Source organism: Dipodomys spectabilis, unplaced genomic scaffold (assembly GCF_019054845.1).
Source record: "Dipodomys spectabilis isolate Male_0828 unplaced genomic scaffold, ASM1905484v1 ptg000328l, whole genome shotgun sequence".
Classification (NCBI taxonomy): domain Eukaryota; kingdom Metazoa; phylum Chordata; class Mammalia; order Rodentia; family Heteromyidae; genus Dipodomys; species Dipodomys spectabilis.
The window spans coordinates 1,327,870-1,344,067 of record NW_024871005.1 but is presented as its reverse complement, the minus strand read 5'-3'; the positions used below and the strand labels follow the sequence as shown (position 1 = coordinate 1,344,067).

Here is a 16,198-nt window from a genome sequence, read left to right as displayed (position 1 = left end):
GGGTCAGGTGGTGGAGGCACGAATGTGGGAAGAAGCAGGACCCATGAGATGATGAAATAGAGAAGGGGAAGAGGAGGGTCCTTGGTGTATATGGGAGGTGTGGATAGAATAGGAAGTGGAGCTCCAAGTGGCTCCCCAGCCTAGTATCACATTCTGCTCACCTTCTTGGAAGAGTCTGGTTGTACTCTGATAGAGCCCAAGGGGATGGAGTGACCTCTAATCCCCAAGGTCACAGCTCAAATGGATGAAATTATGGATAATATTTACCAGAAATAGGAAAAAGGAGAACCTAATGTATGGCTGGGTGTCCCATTGAATTCATTCATGAGAAGTTCTTGTAACTTCTTCTGTACATTGACTATATTTCCCATATGCTGAGTCTAGAGAGAATCTCTCCATTCAAGCTTTTTCAAATACATAGAGGAGAAGGTTTTACACCTATCATCACACTCTAACCAACTACTTGTAATTCATATAGACTTCCTTGATCTAATGTTTAAATAAATTAGCAATCTATCTAGCCAATAGTAGAATATAGTCTTTTTGGGGGGAGGGGGTTTAGTGCTAGGATTTAGAATCCAAACTTTTGGGTATTGATCCAGTCGAGGAAATCTATAATTGGGTAATCTTATCCAAATCCATAAATTGTGCTTCCCTCACATTTTCTGACTACAAGATTGTGATGAGGATTAACTTTTTTGTTGTTAATAAGATCATGTCACTTGTAATCATCTGACACTTTTCAAATTTTCTAATGCCTTACTGAAAGACAAAGTATTTCATTTTACATCCTGTTATAAACGTTTTTTTCACAACAGGAAAATAACAAGGAAGATGAGTGATAATAGTGAAATATTATTTGAAGAAATGCTCAGCAGAAGATCACAAAACTGAGAGGGCACAAGAAGTTAAGTGATTGGCCCAGGTCTCAGTTAATGGGAGTGGTTTGAGTGTCATTAAAATAGAGTGTAAAAAGGTAAAATGCAGAATGCAGATTTATGCCAACCCCTAGATCCACTGGATTAGAAGCACCTCTTTGAAATATTCGTTATTTTTAATGAGCTAGTTTAAATCATAACTTTTTTCTTGGATCTGATTTGATGCTTGGTATCTGTGTACGATTACACAAACACTCATAAAGTATATATACACAATATGTGCACAAACTAGGTGTTAGAGAACATAAATGCATGAGGCTTGTTTGCTGAACTCTTATTTAAGAATCCCTGTAACATAAGGATTACTTAGTAAACCCATCAAGGAAACACTTTTCAACAAGAAGACCTAGCTACTATGAGGAATTCTCTGGGATATAGATTTGATGATAGAAATTCTATAATGAACTTTGCATTTCTCAGGCCTTCTGATTTCAGAGGATATGCTCCAAAATTTCAAAATAATTGGAATTCAAAGAAGGAAATTTTACAATGCAAAACATTGGTGTAGTATTACAAAAGCCATTAATTTAAAGATTATTTTTCTCTTGCATTTTTCTTGTTTTAGTCAATGTCATTTCCACCCATCAATTCATATAATGTGTCCTTTATTTCTGTGTGAGATGATAGCTTGACTTTCTCCAGCATGATTACATCATTTAAAGTAGAAGGTACGTTTTTGTTCTAAGTCTAGATTGGACAGACTCTCCTTCATTGTAGCCAGAGATTACTAAAGCCTTAGGCAGCACAAGTTCTGCTGTCAGTTCTGCCTAATATCCATTTCCTTTGCACTTTAGCAAGCCCCATTTTTATTGCAGCATGTATTGGGCCTTCCCCAGATACTATATGCTCCCAAGATTTCTTACAGCATATGAGAACTCAAACTACAAAGGAGTATTCCACATATTCCATACCCTTCCAAACATAATTCACAAAGAGTCCATCATTTTGTGTTGCATTTTCTTTGTGTTCAGAATAGCTTTTGCACCTCTGCCACACTCCCTGTCAGGATCCTTCTAGAGCCACATCTTGGTGTAGTCTTGTGATCATATCCAGAGACTCATGTTTATTGATACTTCATGGAGTAAATGACAGACAAGATGCTGATGGATTCCAGACTTTGTGTTTTGACATGCTCATGTCTCTGTTTATACACACACAATGGCAATTTCTTCAGATAGAGACATCACCTGTGTGGCAGGAAATTTCTGTAGCATTTGGAGATGATCCATCAGTGAGGATAAATTCCAGAAGCATTAGAAGGTTCCACACTCTTCACTGATAAGCAAAAGCAGTGATAATGATGGGTGGTGATGGTGGTGCAGGTAGCATTCAATCTGAATTTGTCCTGCAGACAACAAAATAATTTTAAGAGTGTTATGTTTGTACTCTTAACAAGCCACCAAGTACTTCTTCTAATTAAGCATGGGCATAAGATTTAATGAAAACAGCTTCTTTCTTTCAATGCATGCTATATGACAAGGTGTCAAGTTTTGAAGTCTAGGGATCACAGATTCAAATCCCAAGTCGGCAATGATGTCTCTAGGACATTCTCTTAGAAAGAAGATCAGTGTGTTTAACCTTTACTTTGGAGAAATGAACTAAATGATAAGTTGTAGAGACTGACATGATGACTCCCCTTGAAAAATAACTGGATATTGTGAAAATCTCTACAAATTTAGCATCCATCCCTGAAATTCTACTGAAGGTTCTCTCTAGCTCTGTGCCTTTCATTTTGCCTGGTGGTGGTCCTCACTGCCCCATCCTGCAGGAACTTTGTGACAGTGAAGGCCTTTGTCAAGCTTAGCAGTGTGGTCTCTGATCTGTACTTCAGGGTGCAAGACACAATTATTGCCAATCAGCTCATGAACGCTGTCTCAACTCTGGTAGACATCAGTGTGGCCTATGAGTACAGAATCAACTTTAGCATATATGTTGCCTATTTGTTGGGCTTTGCATATGGTCCCATCAGACAACCACAAACGAACGTGTTTATTCATAGGCTAAAGAGGAAAGTGTTTGGAAGAGGAAATGTGGGGAAAGGGCTCCAACAGATATGACAACCTCCTCAATTGAATGATGCCTCTGGCAGGCAGATGCACATAGAGAGGAGATCAGAAAGTAGGAGATGAGAAGATGTAAGGTTCCTTGAATAGATTATAAAGGTCAGTACCATCAGAAGAATGTGAAAAGTACCATTTGAGTCAGCCTTTACTGAGCACCCTCTGTTTACCTAAAACAAGACATTATGGTGATAAATTCATATGTCACTTAACAATGGCACATGCTCAGAGAACAGTATAACTATTCAATTCTGTCAGTGTTTTACCATCATAAATTATGTTTAAACAAACCTAAGTGGTCCAGTTCAGCCATTTGATTATCCTTACAATAAAATTGAGGCAAGAGTTAAACATGAGATTCATAGAGCTGCTGACTTGTCACTGTCATTTCTTACTGTAAACTTTTATGAAAAGAAAGCATACAAAACAAACTAACCAAGAAAATTATATTATGCTAAACACTGAAATTGGTAACAGCCATTTAATATATATTTTTATTGTAAAATACTGTACAAAGGGGTTACAATTACATGAGTAAGGTAATGAGTATATTTCCTATCGAGCATTGTTACCCCCCCCTTTGTTTTTCTCCTACCATTCCTTCCCTCCCCACCTCTACAACTTCTCCCTCACTGCCCCTGAAGCTGTAAAGTTTGATGTACATATGACCATATAAGATGATGCTAAGCAAAATGAACCCCAAGAAAGGGACACAAGAAGTTTTATCTTTGTTTCTGTTGTTTTTAATGTACTTATAATGTACCGTGTGATTTTTTTGTTTCTTTTGTATGTTCTTCCCCCATTGTATAACCCCTGTTTTCACTGTATTTGATTCTGGTGCCCTGTATCTTGTGTATACATTTTTCTAATTTGGGGAGGGGAAGGGAAATAACAAAAGGGTAACAGCTATTTTTATCATTATCAATATTATGTATGGACACAATTTCTCAAATTAGGCTTTAATATCATTAAGAGAGAAGTAGCTATGTTTATACCAGCACTGCAAAAATTCTGGTTGTGCAGCTACATTATAACAGCTATGATGCCTCTACACTCTAGGACTTGTTTAACTCTATTGTGATCTTATGGGATCACCTTTGTATGTGTGTTGTCTTTTGACAAATACATTGTGATGGAGTTGGGATTATGGCTCAAGTGGTACAGCACTAGTCTAATAAGTATGAGGCCTGAGTTAAAGCTTAGTACCACTCCCAGCCCCACCTACACTGCCCCCAACAGAAATAAATATGTAGTATGCGACTAGATAAAAATACAATATCAGTAACTCTTAACAAAATAAATATAGCTTTACCTAGAGACACTTCTCCCAAGTGTACCATAGGTGTATACCACAGAATTGTCTACTTCAAGATTAGGAGATGGATCACTTTCAGGTAAATAGGGAAACTAGTATAAACCAAACTTATGGTCAGGGTGAGTCCTAGGTACTCAGTAGGTCGATGCTTTCCAATGGGCTTTCTGTATTTATAGCTGTGATAGGTAAGCATGGCCAAAGCTGAGCCTCATTCCTTGGCCCCTCTGTGCTGCTTTCATGAGGATTTCAGAGTGTTCCAAGCATCCAGACAACAAGGTCTTTGTGGATAGCAGCCTCAGGAAAAGATTGTAGGCTTCTTTCACTACAGAATTTCTATGAGAACCCAGGAATGCAGCACCTTTTCACCTTCATGGGGCCTCTTCATTGGTTCATCATGCATCACAATTCATGAAATCCTAATGGGAACATGCTCTCAGATTCAGATGAAATTGAGCAAGAGTGCCTAATGGATCAATTCACACCTTATAGTGTGCTCTGATATTCCGAGAACCCTTTGGCCTCCTCTAGAAATAATAGGGCATTGGCTAATGCATCTCCAGGGCTTGTCTGGTAGCCTATCTACAACCTATGACCACCATGTACCCCTCATACTCAGTAGCATCAGTTGTTCTTCCTGGTGCTTGAGGATAGCATCTAGAACTTGTAATATTCTGATTGGACTGTTTTGTTTCAAATTCAAAAGATGTAAGTAATTATCCATTTTGCATTTTAGACCAAATCAATGTGTATTTCTTTGTAAAGCACAAGGACAGGAGTTGCCTTCTTCTGATGCTTTTCCTGTGCATGCTCTGCACATATTTGGGATCCCTTCATGCTCCCTGGGAGACAGATGCAAAAGCAGGTTGGAGGCAATTCCTGCACTTTTGACTTTTCACAACACGGACTTAGCACAGAAATATCTTCCTTAGGTCTGAGTGTGTTGACTTGCACTTGCAATCCCAGCTACTCAAAAAGCAGAGGTAGGCAGGATCATTGTTTGAAGGCAGCCCTGGTAAAAAGTTATAATAGAGACTCACATCTCAACTGATGATGTGTACACAATGTATGCCTCTGATCACAGCTATGTCAGAGGAGGATCAGGGTCCATACAAAAACATGAGATCCTGCTAAGAACAAACAAGTAAATCAGAGAGGACTTGGGATATGACTCAAGTGCTAGAGTGTCTGCCAGGTAAGTAGTGGGTCTATGCTCAAACTCCATTTCTATCAAAACAGAAGAAAAAAAGGAAAAAACAGAATAAGGGAGGTTAAGGGAAGGCAAGGAGGGCAGGGAAGAAGGATAGGAAGGAGGAAGGAAGGAAAGAGAGAAGAACAATTCTGAGTTATATGTGGTGTGTGGAACTGGTGGGGGGGGGGTTGTGGAGCAGTATGAGGAACCTGTGTATAGGACTCTGGAACTCCTTTGTTGGTGTTGATCTATGTGGGATGTGTCATTGCGATGGTTACAGAACTGGCTTTTTCAGTTGTGTGTGGAAGAAAGATTTGTGGGAGGTTGAGTTGTGTGTGGCATATTGAGCTGTGTATGTTGGGGTAGAGCTGTGTTGGGTGTGGAACTGTGCAGGTTGTTGTCTATCTGTGGCTTGTGGAGTTGTGTGTGTGGTGTGGATCGATCTGCAGATGATGGAGTATTGGTGATTATTGAGCTATGCATGGATTTTAGACCCTTTGTAGGATAAGGGACTATGTGTGAGATGTGAAGATTCATGTAGGCTATGGACTTCTGTGTGTAGTGTTGACCTGAATGTGGACTGTGGAGATGTTTCTATGATGTGGTATGTGTAGTGTTGAGCTCTTTCCACAGTGAAAATGTGTCATTTGTGACCTATAAGTGGGCTGTGTAGGGGCACAGTCCATGGATCTGACTTTGGCTGTGGACCAAACTTCTTTCTCTGTGTAGTGGAGATAGATATGTGGTAATGTTTGTAGTGGAGTTTTTTGTGGGATGTGGAGCTATTTGTGGAGCACTTAGTGCTGTAGCATGTATAATTGTGTATGCATTGTGGGAATGTGTTCTTGGTGCAGAGTTCTGTGTGGTAGGTGGAGGTGCGTGCACGTGCATACATGCACGCGTGTGCGTGTGTGTGTGTGTGTCTGTGTGTGTGTGTGTGGTGACAAGTGTTGTTTTGCAATAAAAAATGAGTGTTATGGAGCTGTGTGTTGTATGCAGAGCTCTGTGATGTGTGAACAGTGTATGCGGGAAGAGATTTGTGTTGCATATTGGGCTGTGTGTGGGTATGGATCTTGTGTTGTGTGTAGTTGCATTCCTGTGGGGCTATCTGGGGGTACAAATGTTTGTTTGATGTTCTGTGTAGGAACTTAATCCTTGTTTGGGTTGTGTAGCTGTTTGTGATATGTGAAGATTTATGTGCATTGCATAGAGGAACAGTGTGTGGCCTGAAGCTGTGTGGTGGATGGAGTTGAGTGTGTTATATGGAAATGTGTTACAATGTGCAGCAACAGATGTGGGGTACATTTAGGTGATCTCGAGGTTTCTATGTTGTATGGAGGTGTGTGGTCTATGTCAGGGTGTGTCTAGTTGCATGTAAGCTATGGAGTTGTGTGTGGTATGGAGCTCTGTGTAATGAATTGTTATGTGGGGAAGTGTTGAGCTGTGTGTGTTAATTAGTTTTGTGTGGGTTTGGTGTATTATTTGTTTCCTATTATATTTTCCTGACTCCCTAACTATGAAATTCAAGACTCCATCGATCTGGTTCCTACTGTATCTGGTTCTTTCACCTGACATTGTAGACCACAATAAACATTTGCTGAATAGCTGAAAGAAGAAAGGAACGTGTTATTGTATGACTAATTATGTGACAACAAAGTTGGTTTCTTGCACATGTTGTTTTACTGATGTCATTATTTTCAATGTGCCATTATCTCAGCAGAAAACTATAAGGAAGGTTTTGATTTCATTCCATTCTTAGGTCATTTCCTCATACTTTATCTAAATCATTTAGGGAAGAGGTGCTTTAAAACTTATGATGTTTCATTTAGCATCATTTTATATGGTCATATGTACAAAGCTTTTGAGCTTTTCTGTTCAACTTATAAGATTAGCCTAGGTATATACTAATTATTGCATATAAGGGAAACCATGGTGACTATATTTCTTTGGGTATGGCTTACTTCACTTAATATGATTTTTTTCCCAAGTCTTTCCATTTCCTAACAAATGGGGAGGTGTCATTCTTTCTGATGGAGGCATAGAATTCCATTGTATGTATAGACCACATTTTCTTGATCAATTCATTTACTAAGGGGCATCTGGGTTGGTTCTATATCTTAGCTATGGTGAATAATGCTGCGATAAACATAGTTGAGAACCCCAAGGTATGGACACAACAGGTTTTTCTTTGTTGTTGTTGTTTTTAATGTACTATGTGATTTTCTTTTGTTTCTTTTGTATGTTCTTCCCCCTATGGTATATCCCCTGTTGCCACTGTATTTGATTTTGGTACCCTGCATCTTGTGTATACATTTATCTAATTCCGGAAGGGGAAGGAGAATAACAAAATGCAGAAACAAGGACACAGGATGACCCATTGCAACAATGATACCCACAAGACACTATATTGGAAATGAACTTTGCAACTTCTGGGAGGAAGGAGTGAAGGAGGTGAGGGAGGAAAGGGATAGTAGGAGAAAAAGGAGGGGATAACAATAATTGACAAAAAATGTACTCATTACCTTACTCGTGTAACTGTAACCACTCTGTACAGCATCTTTACAATAAAATAACATTTAAAAAAACCTGATGATGTTTAAGGGTTCTCCATGCACATGTCACCAGTGTTATGTTTACATGTCCCTTGATTTAAGAGTGAGCAGTGCAGGACCAGACTCCATATAGTGAAAATGTAATCCAGCTACCAGGGATAGCACTTACAGGGCAATTAAGACTTTATAATATCTTATATTTTTAAAGAGTTAACTAATTGCTTTGAAATGTTTTAATTATCTTTTATATTTGAATTAGATTCATAAAAATGCAATGGTAAATGTATAAACATTCAATAAGTTCTTGCCAATACTCTTATGTAGCTGGGAAAGTATTGTCATTTCAGAGTTTGATATGACCAGCTCATGCTCAATAGTGCTTTGATAGAACCAGCAAGGCATGGAGATGAGAATTCTTCTCCTCAGAAAAGACTCTTAATCAGTAAACTCCTAAAATTTTCTTGGAGGGAGAAGACATATAGTGGATATTTTTTCTTGCTGCAAGGTAGTTTCTCATCCTACGACTCTGCCTGTCATCCTACCTCTCTAAGCCCAGTGACTCTGCCCATCTTTCTGCCCCTCAAAGGCCAGTGATCATCTCTTCCATTGATCATCTCTTCCATTTGGTCACCCCCTCTTCTATAGGTATGACAGCACCAGCTATGACAGTAAAGCCACACAGACTGAGCAGTAGAGGGATAAACTTCTTTTTTTAAATATATTTTTATTGTGAAAATACCATACAAAGGGGTTACAGTCACATGAGCAAGGTAATCAGTACATTTTTTTATCAAGCATTGTTGTCTCCTAGGGATAAACTTCTTCTTTTTTTGTGGGTCAGTGGGCTTGAACTCTGGGCTTGGGTGCTGTCCCTCAGCTCTTCAACTCAAGGCAAGTGCTCTACTGCTTGAGCCACAGCACCACTTTCGGTTTTCTGGTAGTTTATTGGAGATAAAAGTCTCATGGACTTTCCTGCCAGGGCTGGCTTTGAACCGTGCTCCTCAGATCTCAGCCTCCTGTGTAGCTAGGATTACAGGCGTGAGCCACCGGCGCCGAGCTCAGGGATAAACTTCTTATTAGAGTGTAGGGTATGTCACTTAGCCCGTTGAGTTTGAGGTGGGGAGCCTTAAGTTTTGGTCTTATTTGTAGTTTTCCAGGAGAGGTCATCACATGTCACCCTTGAAGATTCATGCTTCTGGATCCTGGCTTTCCTTCTTCTGCTGATGCCACCTCTCTACCTCACAATGGCTTCTGCTCGAGGACAACAGTAGGAAGTGATTGTATTTCTGTTGCATTCTCTTCTTCGTGGAATCAGTTACATGTTTATAATAAGGCAAAGACTAAATCATTGCCTTTTAAAATTATATAATTTGTATCCTTGAGAGTCTTGTTAGGATTAGAGGTGAATGTAGGTATACAGGAGCTCTAATCCTAACAAGACTCTCAAGGATACTCTCTCCTGAGGTCAGGTGGTATGTAGAGCAGGAGCTGCAACATAAGAACTTGGAACTATTTTATTTTATTTTTTTTTTGTGAACATACTGTACAGAGGGGTTACAATTACATGGGCAGGATAATGCGTACATTTCTTATCAAGCATTGTAGCCTCCTCCTTAGTTTACCCTTCACATCCCTTCCCAGCCTCCCCCCTCCCCCCCCCCACCCAATCCTCTCCCACTCCCCTCCCACACACCAACGTTGTAAAGCTCGTTTTCGACATGAAAACTTGTACTTCTCATTGTTGCAACAGGTCCACCTGTATCCTTAAACGACTTGTTTTTCCCCATCTCCTCCACAAGTTATACTGACATCAAATATACGGAAAGCAGGGGTTATAGTGTGGTGGAGGGACATACAAAGCAACAAAGAAATAATCTTATAAATGCGTTAGAAACAAATGCATGAAAGAAAAAAAAAACATTAAAATACATATCTAAGGGTTCATTTTCCTAACATCACATTATCTGACCTTTTTTGCTTGACTCATACATATATTAGATATTGCAAATAAGGGAAACCATGGGACCTATGTTTCTTTGGGCCTGGCTTACTTCACTTAATATGATTTTTTCCAAGTTTTTCCATTTCCTAACAAATGGGGCAATGTCATTCTTTCTGATGGAGGCATAGAATTCCATTGTGTATATATACCACATTTTCTTGATCCATTCATCTACTGAGGGGCATCTGGGTTGGTTCCATATCTTAGCTATAGTAAATAATGCTGCAATAAACATAGTTGTGCTTAGCTTTAGTGTGGTCTTGTTTGTAAACATTTGGGTAAATGCTCAAAAGTTGGATTGCTGGGTAATAGGGGAACTCTATGTGAAGTCTTTTGAGGAACCTCCATACTGCTTTCCAAAGTGGTTGAACAAGTTTACATTCCCACCAACAATGAAGTAAGGTTCCCTCCACTTCTCTTCAATCTAGTATTAGAATGCCTAGCTACAGCAATAAGACAAGATGCAAACATAAAGGGGATCCAAATAGGGAAAGAAGAAATAAAACTCTCCCTCTCTGCAGATGACATGATCTTGTATTTAAAGAATCACATAGACTCCACTCCCAAATTACTCAAGCTGATTCAAAACTTTGGCAAAGTAGCAGGGTATAAAATTAACCCCCAAAAATCAATGGCTTTTCTGTATGCCAACAATGAGAAAAGTGTGGCTAAAATGAGGAAAGCAACTCCATTTGTAATAGCCCCACAAAAAATAAAATACCTAGGAATTAACTTAACCAAAGAAGTGAAGGACCTCTATGATGAAAACTTTAAAATCTTGAAAAAGGAAATCAAAACAGAACTTACAAAATGGCAAAACCTCACATGCTCCTGGATTGGAAAGATTAACATCGTGAAAATGGCAATACTTCCCAAGGCTATCTACAAATTCAATGCGATACCTATCAAAATTCCAACCTCATTCTTCAAGGAAATAGAAGAAGCAATCCAAAAATTCATATGGAACAATAAAAGACCCCGAATAGCAAAAATGCTCCTCAACGGAAAGAACACTGCTGGAGGAATATCAATACCAAATTTCAAACTCTACTATAAAGCCATAGTAATCAAAACAACTTGGTATGGCATAGGACCTATTTTAATCAGCTTGTAATGAGCAGAGGGACAGCAGTTGTTTTAGCCCTTCTTTCTTATCCATGTTCTTCTGAGAAGCCTGTCTTTGTCCTCACAAATGACCCAGTTCTGAACTTTTTAGAGCCTATTTCCAATCCAATTATCTCTGCTTCTAAGCAAGAGCATCCCTCACTTCCCTCATCTTCTGCTCCAGGTGGCTTGCATTTATCAGATAGGTCAGCGGAAACCACAGTCTAGCAGACTTCCTTCACCCAGCCATGGAAGTGAACAGTGACAGCCTGATTTGTGACTGCTGGGAAGTCCAGGGCAAGGGAAGCTACCCGATTCCAAAGGTGTAATCTTGCCTTGTAGCGTAAACCATTATGCTTGTGGACAGAAGACCTGGATTGTAGGGAACAAGAACTGTGTTTGTAATTACTAATCATTTGCTGTCTATAAATTATGGGCCTTAGGTGCAAGGAAGGCTGGATGTGTGTGGTGTATACTGGAAATTCCATTTATAGCATCATGTTTACTTTTTTAATGAATATAATTTTTCTTTTTTTAGCTTTAATTTTATTTTGTTGTAAAGGTGATGTACAGAGGGGTTACAGTTACATCCATATAGTAGTAAGTATATTTCTTGTCAAACATTGTTACCCTCTCCCTCTTTTTTCTTCTACTTTCCTTTCCCCTCAATGTTCTCCCCAAGTTGTAAATTTCATTTCCAATATGCTGTCTTGTGAGTATCACTATTGCATTGGTTTACCCTTTGTCCTTTGTCTAACCATTTAGTTGTTCTCCTTCCCTTCCCTAATTCAGATAAACAATATACAATCTACAGTGCACCAAAATGAAATACAATGACAACAAAGGATTGAAATGGGAAAAAAGGAAAGAACTCGGGGGTGGGGGTGAGAAGGGGAAACAAAGGAGGAGGCAACAATGCTTGATAAGAAATGTACTCATTACCTTGCCCATGTAATTGTAACCCCTCTGTATGGTATTTTCACAATAAAAAAGATAAAATAATTAGAGTAAAAATAATAAAGTAAGAAAAACCCACATCAACAACCAAAAACCCTCTTGTTTCTATATCTTGGAGTTCATTTCAATTAGCATCATTTTATATGGTTGTATGTACATAGATGCTGGTGAGGATGTGGCCAAAAGGGAACACTACTACATTGTTGGTGGGAATGTGAACTGGTTCAACCACTTTGGAAAGTAGTATGGAGGTTCCTCAAAAGACTCTGCATAGAGCTCCCCTATGACCCAGCAATCCCACTTTTGGGCATTTACCCAAATGATCACAAACAAGGTCACACTAAAGCTACCAGCACAACTATGTTTATTGCAGCATTATTTACCATAGCTAAGATATGGTGCCAACCCAGATGCCCTTCAGTAGATGAATGAGTCAAGAAAATGTGATATAATCCATCAGAAAGAATAATACTGTCCAATTTGTAAGGAAATGGAAAGACTTGTAAAAATATCATATTAAATGAAGCCAAACCCAAAGAAACATAGGCTCCATGGTTTCCCTCATTTGTAATAATTAGTATAGGTCCTAGCAGAGATGTTCTATTTTTTAATCCATGTAGATCATGCCAAAATATTTTCATTCTGAATTGTTATTGAATAGGAAATGGCTCCAAGCATACCCTGTACCATAGTATAGGTCCCCACTATAATTTTGCATTATCAGTAGGTTAGCTCTTAAACAATGAAAAGGTAAGTCACAGTGTGAACTGAGGTCACATGCTATTTCTACCTGCTGTTCTAAACCTTTGTTCCTAGGTTATAAAAATCAAAAAGTTCATACATGTGTCTGGAACTTCAAATTTATTTACCTTAATAAGTTTTATGATTTTCAGTTTGATTACCTACCATTAGTACAAAAACATCAAGAAATCATCACTAAATGTGTTTTATGTGTTAAATATTAACTGAATTATAATGTTTGTGATAGAATGCCAAAGAACTTTCATGCATGAAGTATAAGACCAAGATATACCTTATTTACTAATAAAAATTTTCTGTTGATTCTGCGTGATCAGGGCATAGATTGGTGACCTAGCCTGGGAGATCATGGGGGACCAAGATGTTCTACTGTACAGATGGGGACATGGACCACTGGTCTGATTATAGTGATCTTTACCTTCCAAGGTGGCATTGTTATGGTAGATTCCTGGAAGATCAATTTAAGACCCATATGTACTGTTGCAGAGTCTGAAGTTGAACTAGGTGGTGTGTTATATAGGAATCATAGTGTGTAGATGGCTTGTAAATATTAGACCCTTTGGCCAGAGAGATCAGTGGCCAAACTGGAGGCATGCTGTGGAGAAAGGAGTCTGGCTATGTGCCTTTGCTGCAGAAATATAGCCCTATTTGGTACAGCAGTGAAGAGCAGGGTCATAGTGAGGTGCATTTTTGCAGAGGTATGGGCCTGGACAAGTGCACTGGGTATGGGTACCTACATCTGACACTGTAGCATGGCTATAAAGAGTAGAAAATAGTGAAGATATCTGGCTTGAGAGAGCAGAACATGCCACAGAATGGGTTCTTGTGAGGCCAAGACCTGGAGATGACTGTGTTTATAGGGGAAAACCTAGAAGGACAGTAGTCCTGTGGAAGGGAGTCCCTGGACAGGATACATGACTGCCATTATAAGGGACAGGATAGAGGTGGCTGCTGGCATGAAATCTCAGGGACATTGGTGCCTTGGGCAGATGTGAAGGAGGCCTGAGTGACCCAGGAATGAGAAGATGCTGTCTTGGAGGATTCTCAACCTGGTCACTACACAGCCAATTCCTAAAACGATTGCCGATGGACTGTTGATCTGTGCCTTTCATCCACTGGTGGAGTGAGTGCCCTCCAGAATTGCCCCACTACTACCTGCCCCCCCCCCCTTCAAGCTTCACATGTAGGAGGACTACGTAAGGATTATGGCTGCCCTGAATATGATCACAATGTAACTTCTCCAGCGATCTTAGTAATGTGTGATTCCAATCCAAATGCAATATATGCATAAATGTACATGTTAAATTGAAATTCCTTTGTATAAGTATTTCAAGAAACAATAGAGCAGGCTTTGGAATGCCCCAGTGAAATCAGGCAGTGACTGTGAGTCTGCAGTGCAAGAGAGGCTCTGACTCTAGCCAGTCCAGGCCTTACCTTCTGGTTGCAGGAGGCATGCGGCTTTGGGTTAGATAGCTCTGGCCCACTACTCCTACATGCCCCAGCTGGGTAGTGGTGGCTGTGGCATCACATGAATGGCATTGGTGGTTGCAGGTGTTGCAGAAACTTTGGAGCTGGAGAAACCCAACAAGGGGATGACCTAAGGGAAAAAGATGAGCTCATCCTCTTGGATCATCTTCCAAAAGCCATGGGACTACTTTTCCTTAGTGAGAAGTCCCCAGGAAGGCAATTTCTTTAAGTGAAACTCATACCCAGATTACCTCTTCCTGATGATCACCTACCAGAGCAGCCAGTACCTCTCCAAACACCCTCTGTCTTCCAGTGGAACACACAAGTAGCTGCAGATGAATTAGCCCCTCCTTAATGTTCCCTCCAGTGCAACAGGCCAGGGCACATGGACTAGTACAACAAAGTTTCAGTCTAACAAAGTTAGATGTTTGGCATGCATATCATACCTACTCCTTTAAAGCCCCCATCACCTAAAGCAGCAAACACTTCTTCCCTGGTTGTCTTCTTAAATATTTCTCCCTAGATATTGGTCAAAGACAGAAATGGTTCCATCCCCTTACCTGCTGTTACCATATTACCCTCTATCTTCAGGAGCTGTTAGACAAATTGCCAGTTCCTTTGGCTGGTCTGTCCCACAGCTAGGAAAGCCCGTGTACTCTCTCCCTCTTGGTGGTTTCTACACTCTTATTCTGCTTTTTGCCATAAATGCTTCAAAGTCCATCCTGGCATGTCCACCTCAGGGATCCCCTACTCTGCCATCATCTTCCCCATCATGAGGCAAGGCCCAGCAGACTCAAGTTTGAGCCCCATGGAGAGAACAAAATCCCCAGTCACCTTCAACAAGAAGGAGAAGAAGCCACATGTGAAGTAGCCTCTGGGTGCCTTCATGTTGTATATGAAGAAGATGAGAGCCAAAGTGGTGGCTTGGTGCACCCTGAAGGAAAGTGTGGCCACTAACCAAATCTTGGGAAGGAACTGGCACAATCTGTCTGGAGAAGAAAAGGCCAAGTACAAAGAACTAGCCCAGAAGAGTGGCAGCTTCATTCACAGCTCTACCAAACCTGGTCAGAGTGGGACAGTTGTGGTAAGAAAAGGAAGAGAAGGAGAGAAAAGCAGCTGTCACAGACATAGTCAAAACACAAAGTCCAAGAAGCAGAGGGTGCTCTGACCTCCAAGAGCAAGAAGCCATATGTTCAGTACCTGCCCACTGTGAAACTGCCTGCTACCTTCTCTGCAGGCTAAGCCTCATCAGCTGCCCTGGATGCAACCCACTTGGGCAAGTACAACCCCTTTCCTTCACTATAAAATCAGAGACCCTGCTCGTCTGGCTCTCTACACAACTGCCTTCCTGTCAGTTAAGGCTGCACTCAGTTCCTCCATCTAGATTGGTAGCCAGCCTCCCCTCGTTTCCTCAACTTTCCCATTATAGTCCATGCCCACCACTCTGCCTACTTCTCCCAGTTTCTTTCAGGCCACATTTCATGCCCAGTAGGCTTTCCCTAAGCTACAGGCCCAGACTCTTTCTTTGGTCATAAAATGTGCCCACTAAACTTCCCCCCTCAATCTATGCAGGTTATCATGTGAGTGATAATGACTAGTACTTATTCAAAAGGAAAAGAATCTTCATTGTTCAGTATTTGATCCTTTCATACTGTTTTGTAATGTGGCAGCTAACAAAGGCACTTTAGATTGTATGGATGTAAAAAGTTTTTTATAAAACAAAACAAAACAGAATCAAAATCATTAGAAGAAAGAGAACTGAAATGTAGTGTGTATTTCCACTGTGCATGCTGTGGTGGACCTATCTGGGCAAGAGATAATTTCTCACTACCTCTTTACCAACTGATGTCCTCTC

General features: G+C 40.2%; 1 pseudogene; it reads left to right on the top strand.

Annotated features, from left to right (window-relative positions):
• The first annotated feature begins 13,901 nt into the window (after positions 1 to 13,901).
• LOC122128305 lies at positions 13,902 to 15,892 on the top strand (annotated as a pseudogene).
• The last annotated feature ends 306 nt before the right edge of the window (positions 15,893 to 16,198 follow it).